The sequence below is a fragment of the Athalia rosae genome, chromosome 2, assembly GCF_917208135.1.
Source record: "Athalia rosae chromosome 2, iyAthRosa1.1, whole genome shotgun sequence".
Classification (NCBI taxonomy): Eukaryota; Metazoa; Arthropoda; class Insecta; order Hymenoptera; family Athaliidae; genus Athalia; species Athalia rosae.
In genome coordinates this window covers 28,679,855-28,695,446 of record NC_064027.1, presented here as the reverse complement: position 1 = coordinate 28,695,446, position 15,592 = coordinate 28,679,855, and the positions used below count along the sequence as shown (strand labels likewise).

The window sequence follows — 15,592 nt, the reverse complement described above, 5'->3', positions numbered from 1 at the left end:
ATCGGTGAAATTGGATCCGTTTCGATTTCCCGTACACGTGAGACTGTGTATAAGTATATTTAACGAACGGCAAACACGCTGCAGGCGATGCACGCCTGCATAGCGAACGAACGCGCTCAAACGGAAGATGGAAGCTAGAAAGTCAAAAATGGAAAAAAGAGAAAAGGGGGGAAGAGGAACAAAAAATCCTATACATTTCGAAAAATGTCGACAACGTTGGCAAAATCCAAATCGCGTAGCGTCTGACGATTTTGGAAAATGCCTTTTTCCTTTTTGTTTTAAATTGTACGCCAGGTGACAATGAATTTGGAAATATACGTGGAGCGGGTTGGTGAAAAAAAAGGGACCCAGAAGGTGAAAAAAAAGGAAGAATCCGACCGTCGCAAAATAAGGAAGACCCTAATTCGGACTCACCTCACCTGACCCAATTTAATCTAACCTAATTAAACCCAACTCGAGCTGCAAGTGAATCTCCTGTGAACGGTGGTAAGACAAAACTGGAGATGCAACCCTGTGCGCGCGTTAAGCGAACTAAATTCAAGCTCGTTAATCTCGTCGCCCTTCGCGTCTTCCGCTTTACCTCACGGCACACCTCCGCGTAATCAAGAGAGATAGACGGACAAATAGATGGCGAGTTTATTGCAACTGAGAACGAGAGAAAATGTGAGGGAGAGCGAGGAAGAGAGAGAGAGAGCGAGAGAGAGAGAGTAACCGAGGGTGGATATTAGCGTCGAGGGGATAAGGTGGAGGGAAGATGGAGAGAGCCTCTAAACAGCTGAATGTTTAGATACGAGGTAAAACCACAAATAGTTGAAGCTTTAGTGGAATTAAGAGACATTTATCGTCGGATGAGGAAATTCAGATCCTGACGCTACAATATGGATGCTCCGAGGATCCGAGGATTTTTCTCTCCCCTCTTCACCGCCTCTCTCTTATTTCTTCCGCCCAACTTTCCCCCCCCCCCCCCCCCCCGGATTCCGGGTCGTTAAAAAATATCGTAATTCACACCGTCGAGTTTCCGTGAAAAAAATTAGCGGTGAAAATTCGCCACGACAAATTACCCCTCGGCGGTCGTTGACTCGCGAGACAAAGTCACCAAAAATTTGGCACGGAGTTACGACGAATTCCGAATTCCGCCAAAACTTTCAATTACCCGCCGCAATTCACGATTCAACGAACGTTGCACGTATACCACCACCACCTATATATATATATATATATATTTATATCTTTATCCACCCGTTATGTGACATCCAGTTTCGAATTACCGCGTCCTACCTCCAACTGTACACACGGCGCAACCGGCATTGTTTGTCGTATGCGACTGCCGGCGTATTGTGTCCCGTCCTACGTAGCGAAAAAAAATAAAAAATAAAAGAATATTAAAAACGAAATGAAAAATTACGCGTACGTTGTATCATCTTTCTCCGGTGTGTGCAGCCGGAGAGTTTGCGAAATTCAACCCTTTTAGAAAGGGCGCCATTTTATTTCCGAAGCACCCTAATTTATTTCTTTACAATTCTCGAGTAAAACATGTTAGTTGGGGATTTTTGGGATCATCGATCCAGACGAGATTTCATGAGATCCGGTCGTTTGATAATCCTGTCAATTTTTGATTCGACGACGACTATTTTTTTTTTCTTTATAACGTCCCGCCTTCGTCATTTTTTCGTCAAAATATTCAGTCGCGCGAATATTATCCACATTTGTTGGCCACTTGACGACCGTTGTTGTTTTTTTTCTTTTCTTTTTTTTTTATTCTGGTTTCGTTTTTCAGGAAACGTTATCTCCGCACGTATTATAATAATTACAAGTTCTACCGCTCCTCTTATTTCTTCAACGTGTGTACCAGGTGCTTCCCCTATCTACCGGGGCCAACGGCGACGATCTTATCGTCGCGAAGCGTGACTGTTAAATATCAATTTCCCTAATTGCGCGGAGTTGTTGATTTTCGTGGCGATGACGCCGGTATACGTATACGTATATATATATATACAGCGGTGTCTTTTTTCAGGTATAACATACCAGGCAGGTAAATTAACCGATAACGGATCGCGACGTCGAGGATACAAAAGTAGCCGTGTACCGTACCGGTACGATTCAATCGCCACTTCACGATTACGATCTTCCCTCTTTTATTTCAAGCTTTGCGACGACCGGCCATTTCACGATACACGCGCTCTCCCGTCGGAATCACATCCCGCCGATTTTCACCTGCGTTTCGTTCCATTTTTAATCCGCTCGTGTTATTTTCCTCCAGTTCCGCGCGTCGGTATTTCCATCGCTCGATTCCAGTCGAACGTATAGTCCGAAGAAGAAGAAAATTTTTCGGCCGTTGAAAAAAATTTCCCTCCTCTCAATTCGGGCGCAATAATTTTCTCATCCCCTAAAAGTCTGTCGCGCGGTACGGCGGCGGCGGCGGCGGCGGCGGCATCATCATCAGCTGATGTACAAAGCGTGAAATTCGGTGTAAAAAGTTTTCGGCACTTTCCGGGACGTGTAGGAGAGTAAAATTAGAGAACGGAAGAAAGGAGGGAAAGGCTCACGTGAGAAAGGGTCATTTAGCCGAGCGCTGATTATCCCGCGGGATTCGAGCGGCTACGCGGTGGTATAAAATTCGCCCCCCCCCCCCCGTCAGAGTCCAGGATCGCCCGGAGCCTCGCCGAAAGCACACATCCTCCGCGTCCGTCCGTCCCCCCCCCCCCCCCCCCTCGACCGGTCGTTAGAAGAAATAGTGTCGTATTTATTTATTTTCTTATTCTCTTTTCTCGCTGTACCGCGCGTATAACGTCGCCCCCATCCGCCTTCCTATCGCGCGTGTGTGTGTGTATACCTATATTCGTGCACCCATAGAGGAAGGTTTAATCGCTCGGGGCACTACACCTCTGCTCTTTTACTTCTGCTTTTCCCCATTTTTTTCTTCCCTCCTCTTTTCCTTTCTTCTCTTTTTTTTTTTTTCTATTTTTCTATTCCCCTCCTCTAGCGTCCATTTTCACGTCGTACATCCACCGACGGTATATATGTACGACGAGAGCGCCCGGTTCGGCGGCAACGAACGAACATTTTTGCACCACAAATGTTGCGACCGTGGAGAAAAAAAACGTCCGAGGTATTTTTGCCCTCTGACAAATAGACGCGTGGCGCGGAAAGGATCCGCGCGCGGATCCGCGTTCCTCGCGTAATCGCCGGGAATTCGGCGCAACGTGTAGAAAACAAAAAAAAAAAAAATAATAAAAAAAAAAAGAAGCCAGTTTCTTTACCGAAACCAGACAAGGGGTGCGAAAAAAACGGTAGATCGAAAGAAAGAGGTCGTCGTTCGTTTCTAATTTTATTTGATCCTGTTTTTTTCTCTACTTCATCCATCATCCCCTGGAGCCAATCGGTTAAAAATAACGACAAAACGGAATTTCTTTCAAGAGCGTTTTGCCGTTGGGTACGAATTTCGCACGGCGTGGATTTTCAAATTCGTTGTTGAAACTTCGAATATGTACGTCTGTAACGCGTCGGTTTTAGGGTATAAATGCAGCTAGGCGGAGAGATATCGTAGCGAGTTTCAATAATAATTTCACTTTATATATACACACATGTATATATGTATACGTACGAAGGAGTTTCGCTACAGTGTTATAAGTTACGAGGTTACGATTCCGTTTGAGGGCACATAATATAGCGATATAATATCATTTATACGCTACCTTTGAATCGTTTGACCAATGTGAACGCTTCCGGCCGTTGAATATCAAAGCTTTAATAGGTGTACGTGCGGACGTTGGATGTGAGCGAATGGGTCTCTACCTTATACGTGGTACGGGCGAAACGGAAGCGAGCGAGCGTATCCCGGCGACAAGAGGAAAGAGAGAGAGAGAGAGAGATAGAGAGTAGAGAGTGAGTGGGAGAGGAGGAGAGAGAGGGAGAGAAACGGAAGGCAGGGTGCCCGGCGTAAACGCGGAGGGATAAAGGGGACCGAGAGGAACCCGCGGGGGACGTCCCCGGGGAAGCTTGCGCACGAAGACGACCGGGCGATCGCCACCCGCTACTCGCACCACCCCCCCGCGTCCCCCCTCGCCCCCCGTCCCCCGACCCACGAAACTTTTGTGCGAAACCTACGGCGAAACTTAGATCGCACAATACCACGTATATCCTATGGACATGATGTACATCTATTCGGAAACTGATAGTTGCTCAACCGTCGTTATATATAAAGGGCCATTCAACGCGCGACGATCGAGCAATCGAAAAGCAATTGACCAGCCCCGCCGTAAATATTCCTCACTCTCCGCGGTTCGCGCCGTGTACTTCCCTTTCTCATATTCTCGCGTTCCTTCGAATTCCGTCGCCGAGAAGAAAAAAACAAAAACAAAAAAAAAATGAATAGGAGAAACACGATCCAATCGACGTCGAGTAACGCTGACCACCGCGTACTTCGAATCGAACGAACGTTCGGAATTTTTTTTTTACAAACACCCTACAAGCGTAATTTGGCGGTGAAATGTGTCGGGGATACGTATACGTAGGTACAAGGGCTCGTGTAATATGCCCACATGTTTTAGGGAAAGAGATCGATTATACAGTACAATTTATCACGATTTTCCGGCACGCTGGTTGCCTACATATGTTTCCACGTACACGCGCGACACGCGTGTAGCCGCTGCTCACACGTAGGATAAGCGCGTGTACAGAGGGTTTCGAAACGTGTAAACGACTGAGCATTAATTATCGTTAAATACCCATTTGCCGATCCCCCCTTACGAGCGAAAACTTCGATGAACGAAACGTCTGAATCAGAGCGGGGGGTTGGGCTCGACGACCGGACATTGCGGAACGAACGTCGAGAGAGAACGTCGAGTCGTTGACGGCGAAATGTACCCGTGAAAATGGGCAAGAAAATATTAAAATTGAAGGAAAATCGGCGTCGAAGCGAATAACGACGATCGTTAACCCGACCGAATTACAAAGAGATTAATACACGCCGAAGCCGCGTCGAGATGTAAATCAATTTTTATACCATACATGTAACCGGGGGGGGGGGGATGGCGTGGCTGCCAAATGATCGCGTATATATATTAAAAAAGAGCAATCTAGAATTCTCGAGCAATTAACTCCGTTTAATCACCTCGTAAACATAGAATAATTAATTGCATGGAAGGCATCGAGTAGTCGCACATGTACGGTGTACATAAAATACATGTAATTGGGGGTTTTATGTATACGTATGTACGATACACGTTTAGCCTGCACCAATACCGATTCGCGAGGTAAATTTTATGGGGAGTCGAAACGGAGCAGTCGCAGATTTCTCTTCCGCATACCCTGTATATACGTATAATATTCGTATACATATTTACGAGTACATACGCGTATCCACACAGCCATTTATTCAAAAATCGACGATCGTTTTCTCTCCTTATTTAACGAAACTCGTGGGCAGCGATTCGAAAAACGGTGCACCCTGTGGACGAAACGCTCTTCCGGTTCTACGTAGCGACGTGTTTCGTGCGCACATAATCTACTATAGTAGCTAGCACATATTACCCAGGTATTTATTTATCCTCTCGTTCGGGGGTAAATGCCGCGTACAGGTAGTCGCACTTTGCCATCGCGACACGCGTACATCGATATCCTGCATATATACGTACGAGGGATGGATAGAGATATGGAGGTAAATCCCTCCATGGTATATGTATGTACTACGTACGGCGATATAACCCATGCGATGTGTGCGCTTGCTCCGTATCGCCCGGGCCGTTGTTCCAATTTTCCGAAGCAACGATGTTCAACACGATTGCAATACCCTAATGCATGTCACGGTGCAGCTTCACCCCCACCCACCCCCTCCACCCCCCCTGTCGCGGACGCGCCGCTTCTCGCTCTTCGCTTAGTCGACTGTACAGTAGCACACGCCGCGTTGTTCCCTTTAAAAATATGTGTACGGTATAGATAAAATTTCGACGCCCTCGGGTCACGCGCCTCGAATAACTCGCGCCTACCTACCTACCCCACCGTGCCGCATGACTCGAGTAAGGGGTACGTCGGACGTCGAAACCGAAACACTCGGAGACCCCGATCATTAGCCGTAAGCGCGCAATAGGTACACCCGGCGAGATCGATTCTGGGACCGATTGGACAAAAAAGCATAACGATGCAGGATGTACAGCTAGTCGTGAAAATTTTATTTCCTATTCGATCTAGGAGCCCGCACTCGCACCGCCCGGCTCGAGAATACCAGATTTCCCGACTTCCGCCTTTATTTAGCAGCTCTTAACGCAAAGTTTCAGCGGTCGAGTTCCTCGAGGAAACCGGGGGAGGAAGATGCTGTCTCTTTGTTGTAATTCCCCGCATTATATTAGAGCGTAGCAGCGGCAGATAATTTTTCCTTTTTTCTCCTTTCATTTTCTTCTTCTCTTCTTCTCTTATTTTTTTTTTTCTTTTGACTTCTTCATACACACGTAGTCGTACGCAAAAATAGCACCACCCAGAATGAGGAGAAACGAAAACTCGAACATCGCGCAAAAACTACCCGTTATTTCGACAATAAACCTGACACTACAGGGGAAAACTCCGCATCGGTGAAAAGTTTGAATAGACCGACTTTATGTGGATGTGGAACGTACGGAAGTGTTGAATCGTGCGAAACACATAAGGTTACAGGGGAATCAAGGTCAACGACCTTTGCCAGACACTATCCAGACTCGAAATCTACCCCACATCGCGCATCGCGATAGTTTCGCGGTTGCACATGCGGGGTAAAAGTAAACTTACGATTAGATGGCTCAATTCCAGTATGAACGAGGCGGCTTTGGCGAATCACCGAAGGTGCTGGAAACGTATATGTATAAGTACCTACACCGGTTACGGTCTGCCTCCCTATACACGTATACGTGTATACGTACACACATACATACACACGTACACGTATGTGCAACGGGAGTCCTGCAGGAGTGATAAGCCTGAAGGAATGTCTATCTCTGGCAAGTCGCCATCTCCCGGTGATTCTGATTTCTAAATGGGCGTCATCTACGCCGAGACGATGCGATGTACTTTCCAGCCCCCTCGTACCCCAGACCCCCCGACCCCCGCCCCTCGTCTAGTTTCATCTAAGTTAGCTTCGCGCGAGCTAGTCATGTTATCGAGATCACTGGACCGAAAATCCGAGGCTGATTTTATCCACGCCAATTCGCGTTCCCATGTATATATACATATATATGTATATTGAAGCGCGTGTATATACAGTTTATGTGCACGTTTCCTGTACCCCCACCCCTCACGTGCCTCCCGCTTTTAGAGAGAAGAACTTACGGTAAAGTTTTTAGACCCGGTGGAGGATTACCCTTTGCTTCGGCGATCCGATCAACTTGACTCGTGACTCGCGTTTGCCTCTCTGCGTCTTCCTCCCTTTCGCTCTGTACTATTCGGAACAGGCGATGCGTCCGTTTGAAAAATTGAATGGGCGCCCGATAATTCGACTATCGAATTGTGGAGCGAAGAATTTTTTGGGAATAAGAAAAAGGGGAGCAAGAAAATTTGACGAAATACGCTTTTCCTATAATGCGGAGGAAGTCGAATGCCGACCCTCCGTGTGAAATGTATCGTCTGACTGAGAGAAAGCGAATAAAATAAAACGAACACCTATAGCATGTGGATTGCCTCTGTCGTGCCACGTACGTGTACATATACACTGTGCTGTACGGGTACATGTCACGCTGCAAATCTCCCGAGAATATTTTGATAACGTTGTTTTATCGCGACACTTTATTAGCCCTTTGAAGTGTAACGCGACGTTACGGAGGGCCCCGGGCACGACGAATCGGAATATAATACATGCGATTTCCATGCGTTTACATCGGTATATGTATACATGTGCCGGTAAATACGTATATATATTCCGATATGAAAATAAGACGAGCCCAAGGTTCGCTTTTTCCGAGTCGAATCGACGGCGGACACCCGTCGATCGATGGTTCGATATTTCATTAACGTTTTGACCCGGAATCGTGACGGCGAAAACTTTTTATTCCCCTCCCCCCGCCAAACAACAAAAAAATTTGAGATTCTTACATAATCTCCGGAAATTCTCGCTCATATTTCGCAGGCGATCTCAACGGCGTGTGATACCATATACGTTCGTTTTCCGCCTCTCGCGCCATTTCTCCAGACACTACTTCCGATCGAATCTGAAGTGGTGCACGCGTTTACCGCACGAGTTTATGCAAAGTACACGTGTATTCACGTGTGTGTGCGTGTGCGTAAAACGTACCCATTCGCTGACCGAAACGGTTGAGTGACTATCTGACTGACGGAAACTGTCGAAAGTACCGACAGACTACTTTCCCTTGATACGCGATGTCTCCCCACGTGTCGCACAACTTGGCCAAAAATATACCCATCCACTCCCCTCCAGTTTAAAACCGATCTGGTTTCGCCTGCGTGTGTCTTTCTTTTTTTCAATCTTTTTGATTTTAGTTTCCTGCTGTAAGTTTTTTTTTTTTTGAATTTCTGATTTTTGCTTTTTTAGCGCTTTTTCGATATTCCCGAAATTTTCGAGAGAAAAAATCAATTATCGAGTCGTTTACAGATGCAGGCTGCCCGTAATACGTACGTGTGAAATATTAGCGCGAGCCAATCGGGTGAAATACAATTATCGGAGCATCGTAATTGATCTTATGATTTTAATAAATAGCGCGAAATACGAAATTCCACGTAGGGCGAGGAATTCGGGCGAAGGTTTTGTGTATTCAATGTCATAAAACGTTGATGAAAGTATCGCGCAACTATAATGTAATAATATAGTACAGTGTCGTGTATACCGTATACACACGCAAACACGTCGTATACATGCACATGGTATATTCGTTGCGTGGTATATAATATAGTTTTTCGATATTGCATTAGATCGAGGTATATCCCGCAGGCCTCGCCCACGCGCCATTTGACCATAAATAATACCATAAAATCGGTAATAACATTATCAAACTAATTCAAGGACGCGTGATACGATTACAACAGGTTATATATTATGCCCGTACACGTATACCGACCCCCGATTTTTATCGTCGCCTAGATTCGGAAGAATTGAAAACAAAACAAAAAAAATTAATCGATCAAAAAGAAGGGCGATGTTCTCTTCAATTTTCGACACCGAGTACAGCGTACGTTGTGCGAAACTTTGTCGAAATTGAAGATAAACGAATCAACAACAAAAAAAAAAAAAAAGAAACTCGATCAACGGAAGTTCGCAATTTTGTACGTTCGTCGAGCTAATATAGATGAATTCCCGTGCGTGTGTATGCGAATATGAAATAGTGATAATATCGACCAGATTGAATGAAGAAAATGAACGAATAAATAAAACAGAGAAAACTAAAGCTGCTCGCATCGGCCTGTATTATTTTTACGTATAGCTAGGAGCTAACGAGGACCCCCGGGGGCGGTCGGTCCTCCTTGTTCGGCTTGCGATACATAAAATATTCATCGGAAGCCGTTATGCGACTAACGCCCGGAGGTTTTCGAGCCTTCTTCCTGCGCGCTAATATTCACTTACGGAGACGGTTAATGAGAGTCGCTAACTTGACATTTTCTCGTCAACTGCTCCAAGACGTTACCGACTACGCGACGGCCAGTAAAACCCCGTCGCTCTTCACGTTTAATGGAGAAAATTTCACATTACGTTCGTCATCCAAGTCTCGAGTAAAAAGTGAGATAACGAACGAAAATTTCGTCAAAGCACACGCTCGAACATCTTTACTCGTGAATAGTAATTTTTCTTTTTTTTTTTTTTTACCTTCTTTTGCAATCACACGATAAGATTTATTTCACGGAAGTGTAAATATCTATGTGCTGCAACGCAAATACCCATTTACAATTTTTACATTATAAATAAAATATGATAAATTATTCTAGCGGTAAATTTGGCATACTTACGTTATCTAGTTTCTCTGTGTCTCTGATTTTTTTGATTTCCGTTTTTTTTTTTTTTTTTTTTTCTCTTTAACGAAGATCAAAAAACAATCCCATCTTCTTATCGCACATTCGGTTCAGTCGTCGTCAAAATTTCACTGACACACATATCTACGGAAAGATGTATATACGTGTACGATTTACTGTATGAAAATGTTGTGTATCCGAATTAATTATAACATTTGTAGAATCGTGTAGAATTTTGATCGCCGAACAACCGAACTGGCAATAATTTTACGTACCGTAAAAAAATGAGATTGGTATACGACGAACGAAACTGCTGCTCTCGGCGAAAACCAATAGAAACGAAAAGCACGAATCGTAAGGGCGATCGTACGTGTAAAAGAATAATTGTCAATAATTTCACACACTCACTCACTGATCCTCGAGAGGAAGGAGAACGAAAAGCAATAAAAAGAAAATAGAGTAAGACGACGGAACGAGATGTCTAAGAACGCGCGTGCAGCACAGAGACCGAAGAATTAGGGTACAAGTAGGTGCGAGAATTTCGTAAGATGAAAAAAAGAAGCGAGTTCAAGCACGGACGAAATGTAGAGAATGAGAAAAAAAATGATTTACAATTACAACAACACTTTTGCAACATAATTTATGTATATATATATATACATATCGTACGTGTATCCAAATTTTTCCATTTATTTTCCTCTACATATGTATATATATACACAAATACAAATTACTTTTTTTCGATAAATTTTCGTCCTTCTTTTCGTCTTTATTTCCGGTAAAAAACTCTCGTTATTCGTGGTCGATTTATACGGTTTTTTGGTAAAAAAGAAGAAGTAAAAAAAAAAAACAAAATTTTTTTCAGCCCCCCCCCCGTCGTTTCTAGCGGAGAATGATACTTGTATATATATTTTTGTCTTCTATCGTTAGCCTCTCGAGCGGATAATTTTATTCGACAAGTGCACGACGATCAGCAAGGTGCACGGCTCGCAGCGCGAATGAAGCCTGGAAGAGGGTTGGCCCTGCGACGGCGTCGCCCTCTGGTGTTCGCCCCGAAAACTCGGCCTCACCCCCGTGAGCTTTCACCCCTCGCGCGGGCCGCCGGCTACTCCGCCCTGGCGACCGAAAACGCCGCACCAGCTAGGATAACGGAGAAGTATTGTACGTGCGTATACGTATACCTCTAGCTGGGTACGTACGTACGTACCTACGTATACCTGTACACGCGTAAGATGTGTATACGTACGTATGATTCGTGTATATATATATATATATATACGACGAACACACGCACACGCGGAGATATGTATTCACGGAGAAGCGGAGGCAGCTACGCCGCTTTTCCACCCGGCTTGACGAGCTTACATTTCACGAGCATCTAAATAGCGGGAACCAAACGACGAGGATTCCGCGTGAAATTCAATGGGAGAAACGTAAGGGCGTAACCAGCGAAAAATTTTACGTCCGACCTGAGAACCATCCGTCGAAAAGAATACGCGGACAACTCTTTTTTTCCATCGATCGCACCGATTTCACGGGGGTTACGTCCTTCGGGCGACGAACCTCCGTGAAAATTTTCAAACGCTGGTGAAAATGGATGTCGTACACGTGAAAAGAAAAATATCGGTCACACCCTCCCCGTTCTTGGTCCTTGATTTTGGACAAACGGTATGTTTTTCGGGGCGGGGGATGATCGTCCTTAACCGCAGGATACGGCGGCATTATTTACGCACTTGGTCTTTGATTCAACCGACGCTTCGGAGAGACCCTCGTTCAAACGTAGGGGTGTAAAAGGTTTGTTCAAAGCAATTTTCAAAAACTTACCGGTTTCCTCCTCGAGTCTTCGTACGTAAGGGTGTTTGTGCCGAAAATGTCTCGAGCGAGGGGGGGTGGGGAAAAGGGGCGAGAATTTTTATACGCCCTAAAACGACTCGACGTTTCGCGTTCAACCGCCCTCGAAATCGAGTCTGTGGCGATGACTGTGCGAAGTCTCTGGAAACCCAGCGCAAAATTATCCAAACTTCTCGAACGGTGGATTTTTTTGAAAATCCCTCCGGATCCTCGGAAGTGATTAGGGGAGAGAAAAAAAAATCGTTGGAACCACTCGAGAATTCCGTGGAACTCGTAAACCGAGTCGATCGAGAAACGCGACCCTTTATTTTTCCCCGTAACGTCTTATTTTCGCCGTTTAAATTCCGTAGCTCCCGAAATGTAGCCGAGCAGACACGCCTGGATGTACGTATTACCTACGGCACACGCGTACGTACGACATCTAACTTTCGTTACAGCGGTCAAACGTCGTGCGAAGGTACCGTTTTAGTGATAATTACAGTTTTCCGCGCGTACGTCTCTCGTTTTAGGATTATTTTACGAGGTTGTACAGCCGCCGGCCCGCAGATCCTTTTGACGACCTACGGTATACCTAACTACGCTTCTCCTTTTACCTTCCCTCTTCCGCGTCGTCTCCTCGTTACTTTCGCATGGGGATTCGTAAATTTGTCGAAAAATTTCTTACTTTCTTCCCCAAGCGTCTCTCCGGGTGTTTTCTCTTCTTCGAATTATCTGTTTTTTTTCCGCCGCAACTTTAGCGCGTTATTTACAGTTATTCTTTACAGTAGATAATTATGCAACACACATGCGGTATAGTGTGTTATACGTGTATTTGGGTACAATGGTGCCAATCGATGAGAAAGTTATCGAAATATATGTAACGAGAATATGGTGAAAAAGTGAGATATGAAAAACAAAAGAATGGCAAAAAATAAAAAAAAAAATAAAGTAAAATGGCGTAAAAGCTCAAAGCGATACAAAGGAGTAGCAACCCTATAGGAATATACTCTTCAGAATTCATATTGGCGCGGTCTCAAGTATGCGATAATGGATGTCGATTTCCGATACTTTGTACTGCATTTAGTTCAGACAACCTGTCAATATATGTATATATATATATATGCATATTTTATCGGAAACTTTGAATAGTACTTTTTTAAAACGTTTTTTTCACCGATCGATTTATCGAAATTCCTTCCGCGCGATGATCCGAATGGATTTTCAACGTTTGCCGCGAGCATAAATTAAAAGAGTTTGACAAAATATTTCAACCGAATCTCTCCCCCGTTCTCAGTCGGACAAAATTACATCGTTACATGTATCGAAGCGATCATCAACCGCGAAATAATTTTTTTCTCAATTCAACACCCGCCGCGGAACATCGCCGCTCGTAATTCGGGGGGTATTAAAAATTGTTGAGGTTTGAAAATACGCTTAATCCAGTACATCTCTCCCTCTTCCACGTTGACGCAGGCTTTTCGCACCCCGTTCTTCATAGCTCGTACTACGACGCGTTATCCACCTTCGTTTCGAACACATTTCTCTTTCCTTGGGAAAAGGAAAAATATTTAAAATCCGTGCAAATAAAGGGAACGAAAGAAAAAGGCAAAACCGGGACCGTCGAATTGTATAATACAAGTTAAGCTCCTTTGTACGATTCGTCATACTCAGAACTGCCAAACGGATGATATACGTGTCTATAAACTAGCGTTGCACCACACGCATAATGTTTAACTTACTTTGGATTGATTCTAAGGGTTTGTAATTTAGATATTTTTTTTGTTCAATTTTTCAGGGGTCCAATTCGCTCGTTTTTATTCACCCAATGGAACAAGGATATAACGTTCGATATCCGCAACTGCAGAAACAGTTTTCTACCAACGAAATCGCAGTTGAGCTTTTTTGATTTCCGGTGGGAGAAACAAGTGAAAACTGAGACTCGTTAGATACACGTCTGTATAAAATATGGGCGCGTGCGATTTAACAAGCTCGACACGGTCGAGCAGGTGTCAACCCCCGGACCCCCGTAGGCCGCAAAGTCCCTCGGGGTTATCGGGACTTTATACACCTTTGGACTTCAATTTTACTCGACGGCCCACCTCATCGGCGCCCGGCCGGAAGAAGAAACGAAGAGCGAGCGAAAAGAGCGAAAATTACCTCGCCAGAAGAAAATAAACGCGCGTCAACTGGACATCCGATGATCGAATCGAAGTTTTTTCCATAGTTCGAACCGACCTTAAAACCGTCCCCGCGGTGGCGCTCGACTCCAACGCAAGCCACCCGGAGTAATCGATAAAAATCAACTCGCTGCATCAACTTCGCTGCGAACCAACTTTTAATCCCACCTGTAGCTCATCATAATCCGTACGTCCTATACATACCGCATTACGGATGAAAGGCAGAAGTGCGAAAAGAGAAATAAATTAGTAATGAATTACACGCTATTCTTATTACAATTTCTTGGCAAAAAGTTCGCCTAGATTATCGGCTGAAAAATGGAATCGAAAATTCGTGTCGCGTGCAGCGGTTATTCAATCGGTGAAACGAGTATAAGGTACGAAGGTTCCCGTGAGTTAGAGGGAAAATAAAAAAAAAAAAAGTAAAATAAGAATACGCGTCACGCGCTCGAAAGAAATGTGTATTTAAAGTTGTCCCGCGATGTAATGTCGCGCCTAAAGTTCACCCCTTAGGAGGGTCGAGAAAGGGACGATTTCGCAATGGATTCGGCATCAAAGGTTGAATTGTTATTACCGATGATTATTTTTCTCCTTTTTCAACCCGGGGGAGGTTGTCCGTAAAAATACAAACGTGTAAGGACGATAATTTTGGGAAAATAAAAGTCCTCGATCGAGACACACCGGAGGAAGGGTCATTCTTTGACTTCTTACGAACACAATGCCTGCAGGCTCAAATTTTTGGACGACTCGCTTCGATCGAGTTTAGGTAAGACCGAAACTTCGATACATCAAAGACGATCGCGTATCGGATCAAATGAATCTACGCAACTTGATTTTTCAAAATAAAAAAGAAAAATATTGAATTTTTAACGTCCCCCCATTTTCCGTAAGTAATGCGACTGTTTACTTTCCCGGGAAAGACACATTTCGATTTCCCACAAGGAAACGGTTGTTTGAGAAAGTCACATAAATTGAGCTTTCTGAAAATAACAAATCATAAAAATTTCGAAAAACCTTGTTACGTATTTTCCACTTTCAAAATTATCGAAATTACTTTTCTTCTCAAAACTTTTTTCGCGCAACTATCTTTTCATTAAAATAAATGGGAAAATTTAGAATTCGTCCAGCTAAATTTATATATATACCTTTTGTGAAACAGAGTAAAGATTGTTGCTGCATCTGCTTTTTCACGTAACGATTAAGGGGCGCTTGAGGAAACCGCGAGGAGAAAACAAAATTCAAAAATCCAGAATGATGTTTGAAGTTCTTTTGGATCATTTTTTAAACGAAAATTTCTACAAAATTGTCGATGTACCCCGTTTCGCCCCGCCTCCCCTGTATGTAATTCATTATATAATGTAAACCGCGGCCTGAAAATGTTAAGCGAAAACAAAATTTAAACCAGGATGATGTTCGTGCGGTGGGCGAATGTTGGTTATTACTATATACACAACGGTGTTACACGCGCTGCAGGAAATTACCGCTCGTGATTGTTTAAAGTACAAAATTATAACGAAGTCCTCTTTCTGCCAGCTCCTTGTAGCGGGCTACCCGTTGGTATAGGTAACTGAAAACTGACGCGCGGAATTAAATGAAAATTCTTCAATTTTCACACCACTGCCCCCACAGCACGCTATTACCGAACCTCAAAGTCTACGTTTTAA

At 44.2% G+C, this 15,592-nt stretch overlaps 1 protein-coding gene across 6 annotated transcripts in view; it reads right to left on the bottom strand.

Annotated features, from left to right (window-relative positions):
- Positions 1-10,936, bottom strand: part of LOC105693171 (gamma-aminobutyric acid type B receptor subunit 2) — a 120,701-nt gene extending 109,765 nt beyond the window's left edge. For 5 of the 6 annotated variants that reach the window (XM_048651246.1, XM_048651247.1, XM_048651245.1 and 2 more), the window contains exons 1-2: positions 10,656-10,936; positions 9,919-10,065 (exon numbers count right to left, since the gene is read on the bottom strand). The gene's annotated coding sequence lies outside the window, so the exon portion shown is untranslated. Of the gene's footprint in view, positions 1-9,918; positions 10,066-10,196; positions 10,235-10,655 lie in introns of all 6 variants that reach the window. The other variant, XM_048651243.1, reaches the window with a different exon arrangement.
- Positions 10,937-15,592: the final 4,656 nt, after the last annotated feature.